Raw genomic sequence first — 22,009 nt, 5'->3', positions numbered from 1 at the left:
AAGCACTAGACTGGATCAAGAAACTAATTGGAATTCCCTTGCGTGTAGATAAGTGGTGTCATGTATCTCTATGTCAGGTCTATCGATTGAAGTGCTGGAAGAGCGAGCACTGCGGATGCCTAGTAACCTTTTGGCGCACAAACCAGCCTCCTTACATCCTGCCGTCCCGCCAATCGCAACATCACAACTCGTTCTGCAGCTGTGGGACTACAAAAGCCTCGGAGGCTCTCTGGCACTTCGCCAAAATCTCACTTCGAGTGGAGGAGCCTCTTCCTTGCTTCTTGTAGGCACCAATCTCAATGTCCAGTTTACCGGTCTGCTGACCTAGTGGTGGGAAAGGAAAATGCATAAAGAACAAGTCATTTACCTTCGGCAAATGCCTTTTCTGTTAGAGGCTCTCTAACTGCAAGTTCCTCACCTTGATAATTTTACCAAGCACTAGACTGGATCAAGAAACTAATAGGAATTCCCTTGCGTGTAGATAAGTGGTGTCATGTATCTCTATGTCAGGTCCATCGATTGTGGATGTGATGTTGGGGCCACTTTCAGAGCATCACCTCTGTGCACTGACGACACTTTTATTATTATGTCTACCCCCACCGTTGGACACGGAGCCAGTGGAATCAGAAGTGCGGTGTGCAGATGTTTCAGCTAACTAATGGTTTGTCTGAGTCCATTCCACAGAATGGGGCTGAGGGTGAGTCAGTGAGGAACCTGCAGTTAGAGTCTCTACCAGAAAAGATGTTACAGAGGGTAAGTAATGTAGGATGCTGGCTCAGTATATGGTGTACACCTACAGGTGATGCACCCTGTACTGAGCCCAGGCAACCCTTAGAGATAGTGTGAGTAGTTCCTAATAACCAAATCCCTCAAAGGTAGCTGTGGAGAGCAGCTAAGGCTCATCAGGGAGGGTGTAAAGCAATTGCAATAACCACAAAATCAGTCAGTGTTTTACACACAAGAAAGAACCACACCAGTGTTAGAAAAATAATATTTTATTATACACAGGCGCCAAACTAACTTTGGTATATCTTCTAACTGGCGATATGAACACAAAAATATGCTTAACAGGTAGGTAAAAGCATAAAACTTCATGGGCCCCTATTGAAGGGTGGGGGCAACCATATACTATAAAATGGGATGAGAAAGTCACCACTAACCAAGACAGACACCCAAAGATCTTAGGGGCTGGGGAAGTACTAATACCCCAGAGGTAAGTAGCAGGGATTCCCCAGGCATCCATGCGCAGAGGTGTTATCCCATGTCAGGTGTCCATAGGATAACATGAGGAAGTTGTGGTTAGAGTTTCGTATTACAGGAACCTTCCCAGAGGACCCCCAGGAAACCTGTTGGGACAAGGAAGGTCCAAGAGTGCCCCCACCCGTGGATGCCCAGAGAAGAAGAGTACCTACACCAGGGAGCCCAGGTACATAGAGGTGATGCTGTGTATGAACCTCCTATTGAAGTCAATGGGGACCTTGGCTGTCCAGCTGCTGTTGTGACCTGTGGACCAGGTGGGTGGAACCTGTGCATAGAATCTAGACAAGGAGGACCTGCGGAAAGAGGAGACAGAGACCAGACCACCCGGAGATGCCCAGGGGTGCAGGAGCGCAATGCCCAGACCTCTCTTGTAGATGCTTTCCTGGTGGACAGTTGTCGTGGTGATGCACCCACAAGCCTTGGCAAATACAAGAGAAGAGATGCAGAAGGGGGTGACCAGCAAGGTCCAAGAGACAACCTTTACAGGTAAGACAGGGCCAGCCAGCTGGAGAGCCAGCAGAAATCGAATTAGACCCAGGAGAACCCACTGGCAGCAGGCCCAGAGAGTCACGTGGAGGCCTCAACAGCCCAAGGATGATGGATGCCCACGCTGCAGGAGTAGCAGGGAGGATACTAGTCTTGGAGCTAGTTGATGCATGAGGCTGGGTTTTCTTGGAGCTAGGAGGTCTTCAGACTGAAGAGCCAACAAGCCTTGGCAATGACAACCAGACGCAGTGCACAGGGATCCTGTCCAAGCTGCTCCAATGAGGGACCACAATCTTTCCAGTTGCAAAGAAGGCAGGTCAGACCTTTGGAGTGCCACAGAATCACCACTTGTGTTACAGAGCCTTGGAGAGTCCGTGGGACAGCAGGATCCACAAAGCGGTCATTAATGTTGAGAAGCCTGTGGATGTAGGGGAGTGACTCCTTCACTCAAAAGGTGCTTCCTTCTGGATGTCCTTAGTGCAGGAAGAGTGTTTGTGACTCTGGAGGATGCACTGCCATGGAATTTGCAGAGTCCTTGCAATACCCGGGCACAAGGACGCAGTAGGAGCCCTCCTACCATTTGCAGTCTTGTTGTGGTTCCCAGTGAAGTCCAGCAGCAGAATCCAGTGTCCAGGAGGCAGAAGTGTCTTGAAGAAAAATGTTGCAGACAAATCTAGGGTACCACCCCAGGAGAGCCCTTAAGTAATCCAGGAAGAATGTTGGATGACTTCTACAGTGACCCACCAATCGAGCGGGTCAGGGATGCTACTCTGCTGGATTGACCAGTCAGATGCTCATCTAATTTCTAAGATGGCAGAATCAAGTGGTCACCTGGCAGAGCTCTGGGGACCTCCCTAGGGGAGGAGCTGGACAGAAGGGTGGGTAACTCCACTGCCCTTTGTGTGTTTTCATAGCAGAGCAGGAGCTGGGGGCCCAGGTATTGCAAGGAGGGCACCAAATGTGCCCTTCAAAGCAGTCTGGTGGCGCTGAGGAGCATCCTCATCTAGCCCAGAGACACCTAATTCTAAAGGAGAGGTGGCAGCTCCTCTCCTCTGCAGGAAATTCCTTGTTTTGCATTCCCCTGCCCAAGTTAAGCTCAGGAGCAGGAGGGCACAAAAGTGTCTGGGGTTGGTGGCAGAACTGGCATGCAGGCAGACCCTGCAAGGCGGCACAGGCAGAAACGTGGGATCCCATGGGGAACACTGAAAAGTACATGGTGTCATGCAACTAACACTGGAATTGGTGTATTTGCATGATTCCAACATGTTTGTTGCCAAACATGACCAGGTTTGATGAAGCCATTATGTAGCTGGACATCTTGTGATGATCAGTGTCCACTATGTACCTTAAAAAGGCTTCCCTGTACTTACAAAGCCCAGAAAAAGAAGTCTGGGGTGTGCCTCACACTTTGAACGATGCACCTTGCCCTTGGGCTGAAGGGCCTACCATAGGCGTGACTTACAGGGTCAAAATGCAGTGACCAGGAAATAATGTAAACGTACAAGTTACTTACCTTCGGTAACAAAATATCTGGTAGAGACATATTCTAGTTGCAGATTCCTTACCTTAGAATTTTCCCCCAGGCATCAGACTGGATCCGGAGATTTTTTCTTCGAGCAATACACTTGCGCGTCGGTCGACTCCGCAGGCGTCGTGGTCGCCGTGATAACGTCGGGAGTAGTACATAGACGCCGCCCTCGTGCAGTGACGTCAGTTTCTTTTAACAACTTTCCACGCCAGAGCACAGAGCAGCTAAGAAAACTGATTCTGGTGCGCCAGAGCTAAGGACCTGAAAGGGGGAATCCCTGTCCCTAGAAATCAGTCCGCAAGCGGGGAGGATGGGTGGGCGGTAAGGAATCTGCATCTAGAATAAGTCTCTACCAGATATTTTGTTACCGAAGGTAAGTAACCTTTACGTCTGATAGAGACTTCTAGTTGCAGATTCCTTACCTTAGAATAGATACCCAAGCAATGCCATCCTCGGTGGTGGGCTGCAAACTAATATCATACCAGAAAGTCCTGCAGGACCAAACAACCAAAGTAGCCGTACCGACGGACCTGACTGTCCAGGCAGTAATGCTTAGCAAACGTGTGCAGAGACGCCCACGTAGCTGCCTGACAGATATCCAGGACAGGAACTCCGCGTGCTAACACAGTGGATGCAGCAGTGGCCCTGGTAGAATGAGCCCGCAAGCCGTCAAGAGGTTGCTTTTTCGCCAAAGCATAGCACATTTTGATGCAAAGAAGCACCCATCGAGAGATGGTATGTTTCTGCACCGCCTTCCCTTTCTTCGCACCCACATAACCAATAAAGAGTTGATCGTCCACCCGGAAGTCTTTAGTACGATTGAGATAGAATGCCAACGCTATTTTTGGGTCCAGGCGGTGGAGTCTCTCCTCCTCATGGGAAGGATGTGGGGGTGCGTAGAAGGTAGGTGTAAGGAAATGGCTCCCTGTTGCAGTTACCCCCCATTTTTTGCCTGATACTGATTTGACTGAGAAGTGTGCTGGGACCCTGCTAACCGGGCCCCAGCACCAGTGTTCTTTCACCTAAAATGTACCATTGTTTCCACAATTGGCACATAACTGGCACATAGATAATTCCCTTGTAAAAGGTACTAGTGGTACCAAGGGCACTGTGACCAGGGAAGATCTCTAAGGGCTTCAAGCATGTGTTGTGCCACCCTTAAGGACCCCTCACCTAACACATGCACACTGCCGTTGCAGAATGTGTGTGTTGGTGGGAGAAAAAGGCAAAGTCGACATGGCATCCCCATCAGGGTGCCATGCACAAAAAAACTGCCTGTGGCATAGGTAAGTCACCCCTCTAGCAGGCCTTCCAGCCCTAAGGCAGGGTGCACTATACCACAGGTGAGGGCATAGCTGCATGAGCAATATGCCCCTACAGTGTCTAAGTCCATTCTTAGACATTGTAAGTACAGTGTGGCCATATTAAGTATATGGTCTGGGAGTTTGTCAAAAACGAACTCCACAGCTCCATAACGGCTACACTGAATACTGGGAAGTTTGGTATCAAACTTCTCAGAATAATAAACCCACACTGATGCCAGTGTTGGATTTATTAAAATATGCACACAGAGGGCATCTTAGAGATGCCCCCTGTATTTTACCCAATCCTTCAGTGCAGGACTGACTTGTCTGGTCCAGCCTGCTGCTGAGAGACAAGTTTCTGACCCCTGGGGTGAGGGCCTTTGTGCCCTCTGAGGCCAGAAACAAAGCCTGCTCTGGGTGGAGGTCCTTCACACCTCCCCCCTGCAGGAACTTAGCACCTAGCTGTGAGCCTCAAAGGCTCAGGCTTTGTGTTACAATGCCCCAGGGCACTCCAGCTAGTGGAGATGCCCGCCCCCTGGACACAGCCTCCACTTTTGGCAGCAAGTCCAGGGGAGATAATGAGAATAACGAGTAGTCACCCACCTGTCAGGACAGCCCCTAAGGTGTCTTGAGCTGAGGTGACCCCTGCCTTTAGAAATCCTCCATCTTGAGTTTGGAGGATTCCCCCAATAAGATTAGGGATGTTCCCCCCCTCCCCACAGGGAGGAGGCACAAAGAGGGTGTAGGACAGCAGTCATTGGCTACTGCCCTCCCAGACCTAAACAAACCCCTAAATTCAGTATTTAGGGGCTCCCCAGAACCTAGGAAACTAGATTCCAGCAACCTTAACAAGAAGGAGGACTTCTGACCTGAGGCCCTGCAGTGAAGACGGAGACGACAACTGATTTGGCCCCAGCCCCACCGGCCTGTCTCCCTACTTCAACGAAAACTGCAACACCGACGCATCCAACAGGGACCAGCGACCTCTGGAGCCCCAGAGGACTGCCTTGCATCCCAAGGACCAAGAAGCTCCCGAGAACAGCGGCCCTGTTCAACAAACTGCAACTTTCTGAAACAAAGAAGCAACTTTAAAGACTCCACGTTTCCCGCCGGAAGCGTTAGACTTTCCACTCTGCACCCGACGCCCCCGGCTCGACCTGCAGAAAACAAACACATCAGGGAGGACTCCTCGGCGACTGCGAGCCCATGAGTAGCCAGAGTTGACCCACCTGGGCCCCCACAGCAACGCCTGCAGAGGAAATCCCGAGGCTCCCCCTGACCGCGACTGCCTGTAACAAGGGACCCGACGCCTGGAACCAATACTGCACCCGCAGCCCCCAGGACCTGAAGGAACCGAACTCCAGTGCAGGAGTGACCCCCAGGCGACCCTCTGCCGAGCCCAGGTTGTGGCTACCCGGAGGAGCCCCCCCCTGTGCCTGCCTGCATCGTTGAAGAGACCTCCGGGTCTCCCCACTGCTTTCAATACAAAACCCGACGCCTGTTTGTACTCTGCACCCGGCCGCCCCTGTGCCGCTGAGGGTGTACTTTCTGTGCCTGCTTGTGTCTCCCCCTTTCCCCCCCGGTGCCCTACAAAACCCCCCTGGTCTGCCCTCCGAGGACACGGGTACTTACCTGCTGGCAGACTGGAACCGGGGCACCCTTGTTTCCATTGAAGCCTATTTGTTTTGGCACCTCTTTGACCTCTGCACCTGACCGGCCCTGAGCTGATGGTGTGTAAATTTGGGGTTGCCTTGAACCCCCAACGGTGGGCTACCTTGGACCCAACTTTGAAACCTGTAAGTGTTTTACTTACCTGTGAACTTAACATTTACTTACCTCCACCAGGAACTGTTGATTTTTGCAGAGTCCACTTTTAAAATAGCTTATTGTCATTTTTGTCAAAACTGTACATGCCATTGTGATTATTCAAAGTTCCTAGAATACCTGAGTGAAAGACCTTTCATTTGAAGTTTATTACTTGTAAATCTTGAACGTGTGGTTCTTAAAATAAACTAAGAAAATATATTTTTCTATATAAAAACCTATTGGCCTGGAGTAAGTCTTTGAGTGTGTGTTCCTCATTTATTGTTGTGTGTGTACAACAAATGCTTAACACTACCCTCTGATAAGTCTACTGCTCGACCACACTACCACAAAACAGAGCATTAGAATGATCTCTTTTTGCCACTATCTTACCTCTAAGGGGAACCCTTGGACTCTGTGCACACTATTTCTTACTTTGAAATAGTATCTACAGAGGCAACTTCCTACACACACTCTTCGAGCCCAGTCCGGAGCCACCAAGATAACTTGGGCCCGGTCGCTCTTGATCTTCTTGATAACTCTGGGCAGAAGAGGGATAGGCGGGAAGGCGTAAAGGAGGCCAGAGTTCCACTCGAGACGAAAAGCGTCTCCGAGCAAGTGCCGCCTTGGAAACTCCAACGCGCTAAACAGCTGACATTGCGCGTTCTCTGCGGAGGCGAACAGATCTAACCAAGGCTCTCCCCACTTCAGAAAGAGACCTTGCGCCACCTCCGGATGGAGACGCCATTCGTGATCGACAGTGCGTCGGCGGCTGAGTTCGACTGCTCTGGCATTGAGAAAGCCCGCCAGATGTTGAACCACCACGGTAATGCCCTGATGTAATAGCCATGTCCAGAGATGTAGTGACTCTTGACATAGGGTCCAGGACCCTACCCCTCCTTGTTTGTTGGAGTACCACATGGCGGTAGTGTTGTCCGTGAACACCTGCACCACGTTCCCTTTGAGAGAGGGAAGAAATGCTTTCAACGCAAGTTTGATCACTCAGAGCTCCAGCATGTGGATGTGGAGTCCCGACTCCGCTGGAGACCAGAGGCCTCTGATTTCCGCCTCTCCGATGTGGCCGCCCCAACCCAGAAGAGACGCATCTGTCACTACTGAGAGATCTGGTTGGGGAAGGGAGAGGGATCTGCCATTGACCCAATTGGGATTCAAAAGCCACCACTGCAGGTCTTTTGCAGTCCCCTCTGAGATTTGGACCATGTCGGAGAGATTCCCCTGATGCTGCGCCCACAGGAACTTCAGGTCCCACTGCAGAGTCCGCATATGCCACCTGGCATGTGCTACTAGCAGGAGGCCAAGTAGCCTCAGAGTCGGTCTCACCAAAACCAAAGACCAAGGCTGAAAGATCGGAATCATAGCCTGAATGTCTTTGACTCGCTTTTGGGGAGGATAAGCCCGAAATCGCACTGTGTCCAGAACTGCCCCAATGAAAGGGAGCGTCTGAGAGGGAGTCAGGTGTGACTTCGGCACGTTGACAGTAAACCCCAGCTGGTGCAGGAGGTTAGCCGTAGTCTGGAGGTATGAGACCACTGTCTGGGGCGAAGGCGCCTTCAACAGCCAGTCGTCTAGGTAGGGGAAGACTCAGACCCCTAACCTGCGCAGATGAGCTGCAACCACCACCATCACTTTCGTGAACACCCGAGGGGCACTGGTAAGGCCAAAAGGGAGCACGGTAAACTGAAAGTGCTCTTGACCTACCACGAATCGTAGGTAACGTTTGTGGGCAGGCAGGATGGGGATGTGGAAAATAAGCGTCCTGCAAGTCCAACGCTACCATCCAGTCTTCTGGGTCTAAGGCAGACAGAACCTGAGCCAGGGTGAGCATTTTGAGCTTCTTCTTGAGGAAGTAGTTCAGGTACCGAAGATCTAGGATAGGGCGCAAGCCTTTGTCCTTCTTTAGTATCAGAAAGTAGTGGGAATAACAACCACAACCTACTTCTGGCACAGGGACCCTTTCTATAGCTCCCTTGGCCAAGAGAGCCGCGACTTCCTGGCGGAGAAGCACCAAATGATCCTCTGAAAGGGAATGGAAGGATGGTGGCATGTGTGGTGGTTGGGACTCGAAAGGGAGGGAGTAGCCCTACCGAATTATTTGCAAAACCCACCCGTCTGTGGTGATATGTGCCCAGTGGGGCAGGTGATGGCAGATTCTGCCACCTACTGGGCGGGAGGGAGGGGGACGGACTAAGAAGGTTTGGAGGCTGCTGTGGGGGCAGGGGTGGACTGGATAGACCTCTGGTTCCCTGTCCCACGACCACGTGGGATTCCGCGCCCCCCCGGCCACGCATAGGCTGTCCAGCGTGCATGGCCCGGTGGCTGGGTTGAGGACGTGACAGGGCGCCCCTTCTGTGGCCACGAAAGGGGCGAAAAGCAGACTGTGGGGGGCGTGTGGCTGCAGAAAGGCCAAGGGACTGAGCCGTAGCGCTGGACTCCTTGAACCTCTCCAAGGCCGAGTCCGCTTTATCTCCGAAGAGACGGGTGCGATCAAAGGGCATGTCCATGAGTGACTGTTGGACATCCCTGAGAAACCAGAAGTACGTAACCGGGCATGGCGCCGTAAGGCCACTGTCGTAGAAACCGATCTGCCCAGAGATTCGGTCGTATCCAGCCCACAACGGATTGTGAACTTTGCCGCGTCTCTCCCATCTTTGACTGCTTGGGAGACGATAGCACGAGTCTCCTCCGGTATCTGTGGCAGGACTTGCGCAACCATATCCCACAGGGAGTGGGCATAACGTCCCAAAAGGCACGCAGTGTTCACGGACCGCAGCGCGAGGCTGGAGGAAGAAAATAACTTCTTAACAAATTGTTCCAGCCTTTTGGATTCCCTATCCGGGGATGCAGAAGGGAACGCGCCAGAAGAAGAGGACGCCTGGATAACAAGACTCTCAGGCATAGGATGTTGGGACAGGAACTTCGGGTCGTTCGGCACAGGCCGATGGCGGCGAGCGATCGTCCTGTTCACAGGAGCCCCTGTGTTGGGTTTGGACCTTGTACCCAAAAGGACGTCAGTGAGGGTTTCATTAAATGGGAGAAGGGGTTCAGATGTAGAAGCCCCAGGCTGAAGCACCTCCGTCAGGAGGTTAGACCTGACTTTGACAGTAGGTAGCTCAAGGCCAAGGACCTCAGCTGCCCTACTAACCACCATACCATAGGTAGCTCCCTCCACCATAGCCACGGTAGGAGGAGATGTATAAAGACCATTGGCTTCGCCCAAGTCCTGTGCCCAATCCATAGTAGGGTCTTCCTGGTATTCCTAAGTGTCCAGGGACCCCTCCAATTCCTCCCTGTATTCGTACCCATAGGAAAATGGGTCCCAATCCAACCTCAGGCGAATAGGGCCCACCTAAGCCGATGGTGGCATCGGCCGACGCTGCTCCGACTCAGAGTTGTCGGGAATGAGAATCGGGTCGACGTCGATAGTGGGCACTACCGATGTTGGGAGCATCACTAAACGACCCGGCGCCAGGGAAGGTCTCGCACAAAGATGAGGCGCATGGCCTCGTAGAACTCCTTGAGTTGGGTGGGGGTCACTCCGGCTCCGGGAAACTTGGGGAAGTGCGGAGTCGACCCAGACGTAGGCTCCGAGGACAGAGGCCTAGTTCGTTTACGCTCGTCTCACGTCGAGCGAGCGACAGGGTGAAGTCGGAGAGCAATGGGACTTCTTCGACTTCTTCTTACCTTGACCCGAAGATTTAGAAGAAGACGAGTGGTGGTGGCTCCGTGACCGATCTCAAGACTTTCCTCTCGAGCGAGATCGGGATCTACATGGAGTCAAGTGCCGGGCCGCCATCAGCTTTAGGGACCGCTCCCTCAAAGCCGTCGGATGCATCGCCCGGCACTCGGAGCACGGCTTCGGGTCGTGGTCACACTTGAGGCACCACAGGCAGACACAATGAGGGTCCGTCACCGACATCATGCGGTGGCAGTCCTCGCACGGCTTGAACCCAGTCTTCGGGGACATCCTTGACGCACCAAAGGTCGCAACCAAAAAATATCAACAAAACGGTCGAATTAGGCCAAAAAATACCAGAGGGTAGCTCTCTCTCGGATCAGCGCGTGACGCAGAAAGAAAAGAACTGATGCCACCTACCGACGCGCAAGGGTATTGCTCGAAGAAAAAATCTCCGGATCCAGTCTGACGTCTGGGGGAAAATTCTAAGGTAAGGAATCTGCAACTAGAAGTCTCTATCAGATCTTATGTTTAGGGTGAAAGGTGCATGCACCATTTCACATAGGCTGCAATGACAGGCCTGCAGACACAGTTTGCATGGGCTTCCATGGGTGGCATAAACAACGATGCAGCCCACGGGGGAGCCCCTGGTGTACCAATGCCCCAGGTACCGTATAGTAGGAACTTCCAGGGGGACCCCAGTGTGCCAATGGTGGGTGAAAGAATCACTCACCAACCAATTTGACGGGAGAGAATACGGACACTGGGGTCCTGACTGGCAGGATCCCATTGTACTACAGTCAAAACACACTGACACCAGGCAAAAAGTGGGGATAACTATGTCAGAAAGATAGTACTTTTCCTATAAGTAACTTATTCTTCTGATAGAGATTTCCCACTGCAGATTCCCCACCTTGTGAACAGATAAGGAAGCAGTTCCCATGTATGTGGTGGGTCTATGGAATCCTGTGGAATTAATCAGACCAAGAAATCTTGCAGTACTGATCGGGTGAAGTGCCGTCCCACCAGACATGGCTGTCCAGGAAGAAGTGCTTCGTGAATGCGTGGAAGGACACCCAAGCAGCGGTCTGGCAAATGTCCATTATTGGAACACAATGCACCAGTGCAGTAGTATTGGCTTTTGTTCTGGTGGTGTACGCATGTTACCCTTCTGGAGATGCTTTTTAGCTAGCCCGTAGCAGATCTTTATGTATAGGAAAGTCATCTGTAGGAATGCATCCTTTTTGGCATGGTAAGCCCCCACTTTGTCTGGTACTAGAATTTCAACTGAAATTTCACTGGGTTCCTGCTAACCAGGTCCCCATTGCCATGTGTCTTTCCCAAAACTGCAGTCATTTTCCCAATTGGCATACCCTTTAGCACACCCAAAGTCCCTAGTAAATGATACACCTGGTACCTAGGGCCTGGGGTACTAATGAGAGTCCCTAAGGACTACAGCACAAATTATGCCACCCTAAGGACCCTCTCACCAAGCACACAACAGGCTGCGTGTCTTGGGGCAGACCAAAGTGAAAACACGATATGGAACACAGCCTGTGTGCCATGTCCCCTAACACTGCATGCAATATATGTAAGTCATATCTCTAGTTGGTTTTACATCCTTAAGCCGGGGTGCATTATATTACATTAAAAGCATGAGCAGATATGCTCCTGTTATGTCTTTGTCGATTCTCAGACATAGCAAGTGATCAGGGAAGCCAACTTAAATGCATGTGCTGGACACTGGTCAATACGAGTTCCCCAGTTATATTACAGCTTCACTGAAGATACGGATGTTTGGTATCAAACATCTCATATTGGTGAACCCACACTGATGCCAGTGCTGGATTTACCAATACATGCACCCAAAGGGAACCTTAGAGGTGCCTCCTGAAAACCTACCTACAACTAGTGTGCTGACTGACTGGTCCTGACCAGTTCAGCCACCCTAGCCACGTTTCTGATCCCCCAAGGTGAGAGCTAACGCTCTTGCGGGCCAGAGACAGAAGCCTGCAGTGGGTGGGGGTGGGGAGCACCTCACCCAGGCAGGATGGACATTCCATGGCAAGAAGCCTCAAATGCCTAGCCACCTTTTTTAATGCAACCCTGGTCTCTCCAGATGATGGAGATGACCAAACCCCTTGTCCGGACCCCATTTTAGGCAGCAGAACAGGCTGGAAAATTAGGCACATTAGGAACTGTGAACACATCATGCCAGTCCCATCCCTAAGATGGCTGAGCTGAAATGGATAATGCTTTTTAAATTCCTCCATATTGTTTTCGATGGAATTAGGCCACTGGGTTAGGGGTATGCCCACTTCCCAACAGACATGGTCATAAAGTGGGTATCATCACCCTAGAAGTGGGCAACCCACTGACTGCCACCTGGCACTCCATGGAAAGCCCTCTAAATTGAGTATTTAGGTGGCAGCCTGAACCACAGAACTCAGATCCTGACGACAGAAGAAGAAGAAAAGTACAAAGAAGAGATGTACTCACAGGAGAGGAGAAAAAGAAGCAGATGACCTGGTACCAACCCTGATGGCCTGTCTGCACTCCTCGACCAATGCTGTACCAAAAGACGACACATCCTGCAGCTGACCCTTCAGAAGTGCCTGCCTTCGAAAAAGACTCAGGTCTCCCGTGAGGAGAAGACCTGCCCACAATCCAACTCTACAGAAAGGACTATGCAGCTTCTGGAACCGCAAAGACCTGACACCCGAACTCACCACTGCATCCACCATCACCGACCTAAGTGGGAGTGGAGCTATGGTGCCAACAAAGTTCCCCAGCTCCCCAGAGACTGAGTCCATCGTAGTTTCACCCTTCCTGGACTCCTCGAACTAGCCTGCAGCCTTTACATGCAGGCCCCCTATCCCGCAGCCTCTGTGGTGAGAGGAACGAGACACCTGAAGCAACCACTGCACCAGTCACAGACGGGCCGATCTGAAGTGGGTCCCTGGTGTCAACGTCGTTACCCCAGTTCTCCTGAGCTCAAGTCCACCATGGTTTCACCCCCTCCTGGACTCCATGACGACACCTGTAGCCTCACACTGCAGGACACCTCAACCATGAGTGCTCTCGGACACAGAAACCCAACAACCAAGGGCACCCCTGCATCAGTCACCCCCTGGGCCTTGAAGAAGAGGACCAAAGGTGCACCTACATCCCAGAGCACCACAAGTTTGTTACCTACCTGTTGGTTTTTCCAGACTGTCTTCCTAGCCAGAGCCTGCAGCCTAATCCCACTGACACCATTCCCATTGAAATACACTGGGCACCCAACACCACACTACACCTCTGCACATGTCCACCCCAGTGCTGCAATGAGCTACATTAAGTCTAGGAAGATTGGTCTCGTAAGCTGTTATAAAGAATGTTTGCTGCACTTGTTTTCCTCCCATAGGTTAGCACTAAAGAACTCAAAAATTGCACTGTGTCCACTTTTGCCAATGAAAAGTATTTATGCTTAAAAACGTGCTTATCTTGTAACAAAGTTGTTGGCTTCAAAATATATATAAAAATAAGTGTCACTTTTCTAAATTGGTCTCAGATTTATTCTATGAATGTGTATCTAATTTATTGTCCAGGTGGCCCACAGGTCCGGAGCAGGTCCACAGGCGATTCTGACCTTAAGTCCCACCCTGGGTTGACCCCTCCTGGCCAGCACGATGACGCCTGCAGCCTAAATCTGGAGGACACCACCCCGCCATGTCGACTTTCCCATTTTTCCCTCACCAGCACACACAATCTGCAATGGCAATGTGCACATGCTTGGTGATGGGTCCCTTAGGGTGGTACAATACATGCTGCAGCCCTTCGGGCCCCTCCTTGGTCCAGGAGCCCTTGGTAACACTCGTACCTTTTACAAGGGACTTAGCGGTTTGCCAATTGTGGTAACAATGGTACAATTGGTAGGTAAAGAACACTGGTGCAGGTTAGCAGGATCCCAGCACACTCTCAGTCAAGTCAGCTTCAATATCAGCCAAACGTGTGTGTGTTTGTGTGTGTGTGTGTGGGTGGCGGGGGGGGCAGGGGGCGGGGTTTGGGTGGCGGGATGTAACCATGTCAAAAGGGGCACTTTCCTACAACCGGTTGACTCATAACAGCTACAAAACCTTGGTACCTGCTCACTAATGGTTTCTCATGCTCCCACTATTCCAGTTCTGGATGCCATAATAGCCTGAGTCTTTGTAGCTTTGACAGGTTCCGATGAAGGTGGCGATACAAGTGACTTTGACCTTGGTCTTGACTCACTTCACCCCCAGCATTCTCGCCATAAACACTGTGACCTCTCACTCTTTAAACGCTTAGGGATCCATCTTCCGCCTTGATTGAATCCCAAGCATCAGAGACAGATGTCATGTGGGTCTATGATGGACACCTAACCATCCCAGTCACAACATGGTTGAAAATCAGACAGTTTGGGCGGTTACGTTCTGGTGAGAAAACTGCCCCTAAATATATATTATTGAAAAGTAATCCTGAAAAATTGTTGACCAAAACAGAGAATATTGAAAGATCTCCAGAGTGTGTTGGTGTCCTGGAAAAAAGGGAACTGACATCATCACACCGACAGCTGTGCTTTATGGCTCCACTTACGTCACAGGGACGTTGGGTATGGCACTCAAATAGAGCTAACACCCTCCACTGGCGTGGGAGAGCAACTGAAGGGTTTCCAGATCCAGGCTAGTGCCTGGGAATATGCAAAGGGGAGTCATCTGCTGGAAAAAGTATCTATCGGAAAGTCACATGCATCTTGCAGTTCAGTCTTATGGATACATGGAATTGTGTGTTCAATAGAACTAATATGAACAAGTTCTTATGTTCAAGGTCCTGAAAATTCTGCATCATGAATGGCTCCACTTACGTCACAGGGACGTTGGGTATTGATTTTGCAAAAACTTGTTCAGAGCAGAAAAGTCAAACAAACGTTCACTCTTGGACACCACAAAATACCTTAAGAAACAATCTCTGAACTCCTGCGCATGGAGAACCCTCTTTATAAATTGTCAAAGAAATTTATCTTTTTACGATCTTTGTAGGAGAAGGGAGTACAAGGAGAGAGGATTTGGGAAATTTCTCCAATCCCCTCATTTTATGACCTAAAAAGGTGTAGTGTAGCTGAAAGATGAACAGTTTAAATAGGTTTCAAAGGCAAGCGGTTGGTGACAAAGATCTTTATCACTTCAGATGTGTGTCCCTACAAAATGGTCTTCTACACACTAGGGGTAAATAGATGATTTTGCGATGAAGGACAGGGCCCTGCTCTACCAGAAATATTTGACAGAGATACCAACCTTCAAGCTAATTGTCTCTCATAAAGGAATATGTTCAGAAGCAGGGGTTGGACATCTCTCTGGATTCAGGATTGTTGCATGCTGACAGTAGCTACAAAACCCTCTAGTTTGAGCAACATGAATGCTTAGATGCATCCATTCCAATCTTAGGCAGCTTGATTTAATTTTCACTTATGTTCTAGGGAAGATAAGGCCTAGCTTGCCCTTCAATCTCCAAATAAGTGTACCAGCAAGAATGACCTCAAAGAAGAAGCATGCAAGAGACAACTGGGATCACTAAAATTTAAATAACCGGATGGGCTGTCAGTACTTCTGTGAATGGGTTACTGACCAGGGCATTTGGCTTTCTGTAGTCACACTGAAATGCAATTTGGGACAAGATAGGCAAAATTTAATTCCAGGGGCCCAGGGCTGTGGACACCTGGAAATAAACATGGTTCCTTCTATACGGACAATATTGTTTTTTATTATTTTTTTCATTTTATCTTAACAACCAAGTACACAACTTAAATCAACCAATCAAAATCTGTTGACAATCAAGGCAGGTACACGGATGAATTGGGATTTTCATACAGAGGAAAAGCAAGCCCCCAAGATTGTTTTTCTCTCTCTCCTTCTTTTCGCCCATCAACCTCCTCTGTATGTTCCAGTCCGATTACCAGTTCAACGCAGGCTAATTATATCATCAAAACTTTACTACTAGACAGTAAGTCAACTCATACAAGGTCAGACAGTCTGTCTGATAGCATAAGCATGTATAAGCACTCCCTTCACAGCACCATGCAAGAAAAGAGCAGTACCTGAGCTCCTGTGCTGAATATAGATATTTGTTCACATCTGAAATAGCAGCTAGGTACATATATAGATCAATCAATTGGACAACTTACTTACCTTCAGTAATGCCTTATCTGGTAGAGACAACATCAAGTTGCAGATTCTTCATCTTAAAATTTTCCACAGGCATCAGTCTGGATCTTGAGAGTTTTTACGAGCACTACACCTGTGCACTGTTTTGTGGCGTAGATCAGTTCTGTGTCTGTCTTCATCCGTGGCAGATATGAGGTCGCAGGTCCTATATAGGCATCACCCCGGCACGCTGACATCAGTTTTTTTTTTATGACTTTCCACGCCAGAAGTGCAGAGCCATGAAGAACACAGACCACTGATTTGTCAAAACATGGGCCATGAAAGGGAGTTCCGCTCCCTAGAAATCAGTTTGCAGAGCCGGGAGGATGTGTTGGACGGTTAAGGAATCTGCAACTAGATATTTTCTCTACCAGATAAGACATTACCGAAGGTAAGCATGCTGTCCATCTGATAGAGACATCTAGTTGCAGATTCCTTAACTTAGAATGAATACTCAAGAAATACCATCCCCGGAGGTGGGTCTGAGAACTAAGATCATACTAGAAAATCCTGCAGAATCAAACAGGCAAAGAGCCCATCCCTACGGACCTGACTGTCCAGGCAGTAGCGTTTGATAAACGTGTGCAGAGATGCTGAAAATGCCTCCTGAGAGATGTCAAGTGTAGCAAAGTGGCCTTGTTGGCATGGTTACCCCCCCCAGACACTTTTTGCCTGATATTGATGCCAACTGTGATTGAGTGTTTGCTTGGACCCTACTAACCAGGCCCCAGCATCAGTATTCTTCCCCAAAACCTCTACCTTTATTTACATAATTGGCACACCCCTGACACACAGTTAAGTCCCTTGTAAAGGGTACCACTGGTACCAAGGGCCCTGTGGCCAGGGAAGGTCCCCAAACGCTGCAGCATGTATTACGCCACCCTAAGGGACCCCTCACCAAGCACAAATGAACTACCTTGGCAGCTTGTGTGTGCTGGTGGGGAGAAAAAGGCAAACACGACATGGCACCCCTCTCAGGGTGCTATGCCCACAAACCATTGCCTGTGGCATAGGTAAGCCACCCCTCTAGCAGGCCTTACAGCCCTAAGGCAGGGTGCATTATACCACAGGTAAGGGCATAGATGCATGAGCAATATGCCCATAGGGTGTCTAAGTCCATTCTTTGACATTGTAAGTGCAGCATAGCGATGTTGAGTATATGGTCTGGGAGTTTATCATTACAAACTCCACAGCTCCATAATGGCTTCACAGAATACTGAGAAGTTTGGTATCAAACCTCTAAGCACAATAAACCCACACTGATGCCAGTGTTGGATTTATTCAACAATGCACCTAGAGGGTGTCTTAGAGATGCCCCCTATATTTTACCCAATCCTTTAGTGCAGGACTCACTGGTCTGTGCCAGCCTACCACTAAGAAATGTGTTTCTGGCCACGTGGGGTGAGAACCTTTGTGCTGTCGGTGGCCAGAAACAAAGCCTGCTCTGGGTAGAGATGCTTCACACCTACCCCTGCAGGAATGGTAACACCTGGCAGTGAGTCTCAAAGGCTCAGGGAGGAGTGCCCAACCCAGCTCGGACCACCCCTATGGTGTCCAGTGCTGAGGTGACCCCCCCCTCCCTGCAGAATCCTCCATCTTAGTTTGGAGGACAGGGACCAATAGGGTTAGGTTTGTGTCCCCCTCCCCAAAGGGAGTGGACACAAGAAGGGTGTAGCCACACTCATGGTCAGCAGCCATTGGCTACAGCGTCTGACCTATGTGATGCCTGTAAATCCAGGATTTAAGGGCTCTCGTGAACCCAAGTCATCGGATTCCTGGTGACCTGACAAGAAAGAAGGAGGACTGCTAAGCTGAAACCCCAGCAAAGAAGAAGGAAGACGAAAACTGACTTGGCCCCAGCTTTACCAGCCTGTCTCCTTCTTCAAAGAACCTGCAAAAGAAAGCGAGGCATCCTGCGGGACCAGCGACCTCTGCCAAGCCTCCAGAGGACTGCCTGCATCACAAAGGACCAAGTACTCCTATGGACAGCGGCTCTTTTCAAGAAGAAACTACATCTAAGGACTCCAGATTCTCCCCAGTTCCATAAGTCATGATTACTCTGCACCTGATGCCCATGGCACGTGTCTAGATGGCCCATCCAGCTAGAGAGAATCCCTGGGCAAAAACAAGCAAGTGCACACCGTGGGTTGCCTTCTCCTGCCCCCATGACGACGCCTGCAGTGTGAATCCAGAGGACCCCCCCTGACCGCGAAAGCTCCGGGCGAAGCTATCCAACACTTAAAGGTACACTGACCCGCAGACTCCAGGCCTTGGAGAACCTGACCTCTGGTGCAGCAACGTTGAGCGGCGGCCATCCTATTTTTCCAGCCTGTGGTTTTCCTGAACCTACCCCCCCGGACCCAGCCTGCAGCATCGAAGTGACCCCCAGGGTTTCCTCATAGGAATGCACAGGGAGCCTGATGCTCTGTTTACACCCTGCACCCGGCCGCCCCTGTGCCACTGAGGATGAGTTTGGTGTCTACTTGTGGCCTTCCCAGTGCTCCTCTAAACCCCCCAGGTGTGCCCTCCGAAGACGTGGATACTTACCTGCCAGGAGATCTGAAACTGAGTGACCCCAGTCTCTATAGGAGCCCATGTTAAACTTGCCTCAACTTTGACCTCTGCATCCGGCCGGCCCGTGTTGCTGGTGGTGGGTCTTTGGGGTTAACTTGAACCCCAACCAGTGGACTGTCTAACACCCACCCCCCCGAGACTGGAACTGTTATACTTACCTGCAAAACTTACCAACTTTTCTCCCCCCCAGAAACTGTTCTGAAAATTGCACTGTCAACTTTTAAAACAGATTATTGCCATTTATTCAAAAACTGTACAATTTACCAATTCCAATCAAAGTGGCATTGATACATATGTGAAATACTTAGTAATTTATGTACTTATCTACAACTTGAATGTTTTGGTTCTAGAAATAAATTAACAAAATATATTTGTGATATACAAAAACCATTGCTCTGGAGTTAAGTCATTGAGTGTGTGCTTCTTCTGTTGTCTGTGTGTGTACAATAAATGCTTTGCACTACCCTCTGATAAACTCAACTGCTCGACCACACTAAAAAGAGAGCATTCATATTATCTACTTTACCCTCTGTTAAGCCTCTGTGGAACTCCTGGACTCTGCACACTATATCTCATTTTGACATACTATATATGGAGCAGCTTCCCACATCAAGGACTAGAACTCTGCGTGCTAACATAGCGGTCGAAGCTTGAGCTCTGGTAGAATGAGCACGCAAACCCTCAGGGAGTTGCTTCTTAGCCAGTGCAGCACATTTTCATGCAGAGATGGTTCTCTTCTGCACTGCCCGACCTTTCTTCAGACCCACATAACCAACAAAGAGTTGATCATGCATGCATAAATCTTTGGTATGATCAAGACAAAACGCCAATGCTCTATTTGGGTCCAGGTGGTGAAGTCTCTCCTCTTCCAGGGAATTGCTCAGTATATGGTGTACACCTATGGGTGAGGCACTGTGTATTGAATCTAGGCAACCCTTAGTGATAGTGGTAGAGGCTCTGGATGACCAGAGCTCTCAGTGGGTAGCTATGGCGAGCAGCTTAAGACTATCCAGGAGGGTGTGAAGCGGATGCAAATACCACATAGGTCAGTCAGTGATGTTCACACAAAAAAAGAACCACACCACTGTTAGAAAACTATATAATATTTATTACAACACACTCACTAGTACTAACTTTGGTATATCTCCTAACCGGAGATATTGTCACATATAGTCAGCAATAGGCAAGCAAAAGCATATAATACACAGTGTCCCTATGGGGGGACCAAACCATACTAAAAAAATGGAATGCGGACATCACTCCCAACTCCAACTACCACTCAAGAACCCTTAGGGCTAGGGAAGCAGAGGCACACCCAAGGTAAGTAGATAGGGTTCTCCAAGTGGCCCTTGTGCAGAGTTAGACCCGGGTTCGATGTCCAGAGGATAACATGGGATGTTGCAGTTGGAAGTTTGTGAATTTAGGACCCTTCTCAGTGGACCCAGGGGATTCTCGCTGGGACAAGTGAGATTGGATAGTGCCCCCACCCGTGGATGCTCTAAACACTGGAATACCTACAGGGAGCCCAGATGCATAGGGGTTAATTTGTGTCGGAACCTCCTGTTGAAGTCAAAGGGGACTTCGACTGTCCAGCTGTTTTGTGACCCATTGACAAGGTCGGTGGAACCCAGGAGTGGACTCTCAATGAACAAGAGCTAAGGAGAGAGGGGCACAGAATCCAGACTAGCTGGAGGTGCGAAGGCAATGAAGGTTGGCAATGACCACCCTTCTGAAGATGCCTCTCTGTTGGACAGTGGATGACGAAGTGCAGCTGTGGAGTCCAAGTGATGCAGGAAGACCCCTGGAGTCATCTACGAGCTGTCCCACGCCAGTCGTCGAGTTGCAGAGGGGTCAGCGGTCAGCAGGACCAACCACAAGCCTTGGCAAAGCAGGGAAGCGGTTGCAAGAAATTTGGGGACCAGTAAGGTCCAAGTGACCCAATCTTTGCAGGTAGGTTAGGGCCAGCCCTCAGCACACAGGAGAGCCAGGAGGAATCGGTGGAGACCCCAAGTGGACCCTCAGGCAGCAGGCACAAAGGGTTGCAGGGAGGCCTTAGCAGCACTGTAAAGAGGGATGCCCACTTTGCAGAAGTTGCAGTGAGGACGTCGTTCTTGGAGCTGAAGAGTGCTGGAGGCCAAGGCTTCTTGGCGCAAGGAGGTTCTTCAGACTGAAGAACCAACAAGCCTTAGCAACAACAAACTGACACGGTGCACAGGGGTTCCAGCCAGGCAGCTCCAGCGAGGGACCACAGACTTCCAAGTTTCAGAAAAGACAAATCAGACCTCTGGAGGGCCACAGAACCACTACCTGTGTTGGAGATCCTTAAAGAATTTGGGGGACCAGCAGATCCACCAACCAGTCGTCATCGTTGCTGAGGTGCCTGCGGATGCAGAGGAGTGACTCCCTCACTCAAAGGTAGATTCCTTCTTGCTTCCTATGTGTCAACAGAGTCCTGGTAACTGTAGAAAGCACAGCCACGAGGGTTGCAGAGTGCTTGCAAAGCACGGGGGGATGAAGTTTCAGGAGGAGCCCTCCTCTTAAGTGCAGCTTTGCCTTGGGTCACAGCAGAGTCCCGCAGCGGTTCTGGTGTCCAGGCTGCAAAAGAGACATGTGGAAGTCTTCAGACAGTTACACAGATGAATCTAGGCTCCCACCATCAGGGGTCCCCTTAAGTAACACAAAGAAGGGGTTGGACTCTTGCTGCAGTTATCCAGCTATCTGAGGGGGTCAGAAACGTCATCTAGGTGGACTGTCCAGTCAGATGCTCACAGGGGACTTTGCTGATCTTATTTTCAAGATGACAGAATCAAGTGGCCATCCGTAACAGCTCCATGCACCTTCTTAGGGGAGGAGTTGAACAGAGGGTGGTCACACCCCTATCCTTTGTGTGGTTTTGTGCCAGAGCAGGAACCAGGGGTTCCTGTACTAGTGCAAACTGGATTATGCAAGGAGGGCACCAATTGTGCCCTTAAATGCAGTCAGGTGGCACGAAGAGACACCCTCACCCAGCCCCAAGACACTATTTTTAAAGTGAGAGGTGTTCAGACCTCTGTCCCACTTTGTCCTGCCTTACCCTGCCCAAGTTAAACTCAGCAGCAGGAGGGCAGAGCAGTGTCTGTGGTCGTCAGCAGCACGGGCTGGCATGCACACCCTG

The 22,009-nt window shown here is 50.1% G+C and overlaps 1 protein-coding gene across 2 annotated transcripts in view; it reads right to left on the bottom strand.

The window, feature by feature from the left end:
* PHIP (pleckstrin homology domain interacting protein) overlaps nucleotides 1–22,009 on the bottom strand; it is a 1,338,206-nt gene that overhangs the window by 51,970 nt on the left and 1,264,227 nt on the right. The window lies entirely within an intron of this gene.

This window comes from Pleurodeles waltl, chromosome 5 (genome assembly GCF_031143425.1).
Source record: "Pleurodeles waltl isolate 20211129_DDA chromosome 5, aPleWal1.hap1.20221129, whole genome shotgun sequence".
Lineage (NCBI taxonomy): Eukaryota > Metazoa > Chordata > Amphibia > Caudata > Salamandridae > Pleurodeles > Pleurodeles waltl.
This window is presented reverse-complemented; position numbering and strand designations above follow the sequence as displayed.